This window comes from Myotis brandtii, unplaced genomic scaffold, assembly GCF_000412655.1.
Source record: "Myotis brandtii unplaced genomic scaffold, ASM41265v1 scaffold657, whole genome shotgun sequence".
Taxonomy (NCBI): domain Eukaryota; kingdom Metazoa; phylum Chordata; class Mammalia; order Chiroptera; family Vespertilionidae; genus Myotis; species Myotis brandtii.
The window spans coordinates 2,231,872-2,235,405 of record NW_005370552.1 but is presented as its reverse complement, the minus strand read 5'-3'; the positions used below and the strand labels follow the sequence as shown (position 1 = coordinate 2,235,405).

At 49.0% G+C, this 3,534-nt stretch overlaps 1 long non-coding RNA gene across 1 annotated transcript in view; it reads right to left on the bottom strand.

Annotated features, from left to right (window-relative positions):
- Positions 1–2,040: 2,040 nt before the first annotated feature.
- LOC106723847 overlaps positions 2,041–3,534 on the bottom strand; it is a 10,089-nt gene continuing 8,595 nt past the window's right edge. Inside the window, exon 4 of the long non-coding RNA XR_001359582.1 lies at positions 2,041–2,928. This is a non-coding gene — a long non-coding RNA (uncharacterized LOC106723847). The remainder of the gene's footprint in view (positions 2,929–3,534) is intronic.

Genomic DNA, 3,534 nt, shown 5'->3' with positions numbered 1-3,534 from the left:
GCCCCAAGGAGGCCCCTGCCCACCCAGTTTGACGGGTCGGGCCTCCCTCTCCCGGGGCAGTTTCTAGCCTGGAACTGGCGTCACTGCACCTGGCACCGCAGTCCTCCGGCTCCAGGGCATTGCCCAGAATGTGGGCGCTTGGGAAATGGCTCTGGAAACCAACCAGAACCTTAAAAAAACAACAAAAAAACACCCACAAGCAGGGCGCCTTCCACTTGCCACCCCAGCTCCCTGCCCAGCCATGTGGACAGGGCACAGGGACTCCCTGCCCAGGAAACCAGCACATCGGCTCCGGAAAGCAGCCCTGCATGGAGGCGACAGAGGGCCCTCAGCCAGGCCTCCGCCAGGAGGTAGCACCACCCTGACCCCAGGGGGCAGGGGCCCCTTTTCACGGCTCGGCTCTCCCCAGACTCCAGGCACATCGTTGCCTGCACCTGTGGGCCGATGGCATTCATGGGTTCCCCTGTTGCTAGTCCCTGATGCCTCAGTGTCCCCCGCTAAGTTCCACAATCCTGCCAGGACCTTTGTCATCGGTCTCTTCACTAAACAGTCTCCCCCGAATCATCTGCATGAGGAAGATAAGGACGCTCTTGCAAAACGGGAGGAGAATGCTGGAGGGGCACAGGCGCTCACTGGAAGGAGCTTCCAGCGATCAGAATTAGAGCGAGTGAGCAACAACATCAATAATGACAGCCTTGGATTAGAACCCGTAGAATACAATAACCGTCCGGGAGTCCACACTGAGAGTAACAAGGAGCTGAATAATAAATAATGAGCAGGGAAGCTCTTCCTTGCAGAAGAATCTCATTTAATACATGTAGGGCCCTGGCTGGTGTGGCTCAGTGGATAGAGCATCAGCCTGCGGACCAAAGGATCCTGGGTTTGATTCCAGTCAAGGGCATGTACCTTGGCTGCAGGCCCCAGCCTGGGCCCTGGTCAGGGCTCCTGCAGGAGGCAACCAATCGATATGTTTCTCTCACATCGGTGTTTCTCTCTGTCTCTGTCTCTCTTCTGTTCTCTCTAAAAATCAATGGAAAAATATCCTCAGGTGAGAATTAACAAAAACAAACAAACAAAAAATAAATAAATAAAGGTGATTAAATGTTTAAAAAAAATGTAGGAGGAGCCCTGGCCGGTGTGGCTCAGTGAATAGAGCGTCAACCTTCGGACTGAAGGGTCCTGGGTTCAATTCCAGGCACATGCCTGGGTTGCGAATTCCATCCCTAGTAGGGGGTGTGCAGGAGGCAGCCGATCCATGATTCTCTCTCATTATGGATGTTTCTCTCTCTCTCTACCTCTCCCTGCCTCTCTGAAATCAATAAAAATATATTTAAAATATAAACAGATAAATGTAGAAGGAATGAGAGAAATACAAACAGCCCAGTAATAACCGGCGAGGGCAACATCTACAATGGATGCTAAAATCAGTGAGCAAAAGACAGGAGAAACAGGATAAACACACTGTCTCACTGTATGATCTCCAAGATATTTGTTAATGACAAAGGGGCGAGAGTAGTTTGCAGTGGAGAAGCCACCTGAGCCAATGCCCGGGGTTAGCATGCCCAGTAATCAGACGCGCTGACAACCTGTAACCCCAGGATAATGCAAGGGGCACAACATCACTTCTGCGGTCTTCTTGCCAAAAATGTGCCACTTCAATCTACTCATGAGGAAACATTCGACAAACCCGAATCAAGAGACACTGCACAAGTGCGTGCCCGGTACCCCTCAAGGACATCAAGAAAAGAGAAGACGGAGAGAGACTGGGGACACTAGGAAACAGCACAACTAAATGCAATGGTGAAACCTGGATTGGTTCATAGTTTAGTGGCTATCCTCATACCAAGGTTAAACTCCTGGTTTTGATCTTTGCACTATGGCACTCCTACTACTGCAAGACCCTCCCTGTCCAACTAAATCAAAGTCCAGGAGATTTAAAGGGCCAGCACCCTTTTTCTTCCTCTCCCCCCCCCACTTCCCCCTCCCCCTCCCATCACTCTTTATTTTCCCCTTTTAAGAGCCAGACATGTAGGACATTCAAAAGCAACCACAGACACAGGGGTATGTATAAAGTCACTGGCACGGCACGGCTTACAGCAATCAAAAAACAAAAAGCAAAAATCAGCAAACCCAGGGAAGGGGGAGAATCTTATTTCCAGTCACTACATTATTAGATTGAAATACCCGGTTTTCAACAACAAAATCATAAGGCAGACAAAGAAATGGAACATATGGTCCATTCAAGGGGGGAAACACACCCACAACAGAAGCATCCCTGAGAAAGATCAGGCGGCACGCTTGCTAGACAAAGCTAAACAATTCTCTTAAAGATGCTCAAAGGAAGATGATATGAAGAAAATAAAAAACGATGTATAAGCAAAATGGAAATATCCATCAAGAGATAGAAAATTCAGAGTTGAAAAACTTACTAGAGGGATTCAAAGGTAGATGTGAGCAGGCTGGGGAAAGAATTAGCAAACTTGAAGACAGAACAGTGACCCTTATCTAGTCGGAGACACAGAAAGAAAAGAGATTGAAGAAAGGTGAACAGAGCATAAGGGACCTGTGGAACACCATCAGAGCAGACCAACATGTGTACTGTGGAGTCCCAGAAGGAGAAGAAAGAGAGAACGGGGCAGAGAAAATATTTGAAGAAATAATAGCTGAACACTTCAACATTTTGATAAAAGCGTGAAAAAATGTAAACCTGCCACAGAGCTGCAAGAATAGACAGCCCAACGGATGGAGGTTTATTTTTCTTACGTGCTGAGAGGTCCAAAGGTCCCAGCTCAGGATGGGGCGCCGGCGTCACCGGGTCATCTAGGATGCAGACTCGCTCATCTTCCTACCCCACCACCGTCAGCATATGCTTTCTGTCCTCATGGTTACAGATCAGCTTCTGCACCTCTGGGCTTTGTGCTCCAAGTTCTAGGAGAGAAAAAAACAGTAGAGCCTTAGCCAGTGTGGCCCAGTGGATAGAGCATCACCCTGCGGACCAAAGGGTCCCAGGTTCCATTCTGGTCAAGGGCATGTACCTTGGTTGCAGGGTCCTCCCCGGCCTGGTCGGGGCTCATGCAGGAGGCAACCAATTCATGTGTTTCTCTCACATCGATATTTCTCTCCGTCTCTCCCTCTCTGTTCCACTCTCCCTAAAAATCAATGGGAAATCATCCTCGGGTGAGGATTAAAAAAAAGAAGAGCCCTAGCTGGTTTGGCTCAGTGGATAGAGCGTCAGCCTGTGGACTGAAGGGTCCCAGGTTCGATTCCAGTCAAGGGCACATGCCTGGGTTGCAGGCTTGATCCCCAGTAGGGGGCATGCAGGAGGTAGCTGATCCATGATTCTCTCTGATCATTGATGTTTCCATCTCTCTATCCCTCTCCCTTCCTCTCTGTAAAGATCAATAAAATATATATATATTTTAAAAAGAAAACAGCCCTAACCGGTTTGGCTCAGTGGATAGAGCATTGGCCTACAGACTCAAGGGTCCCAGGTTCGATTCCGGTCAAGGGCATGTACCTTGGTTGCGGGCACAT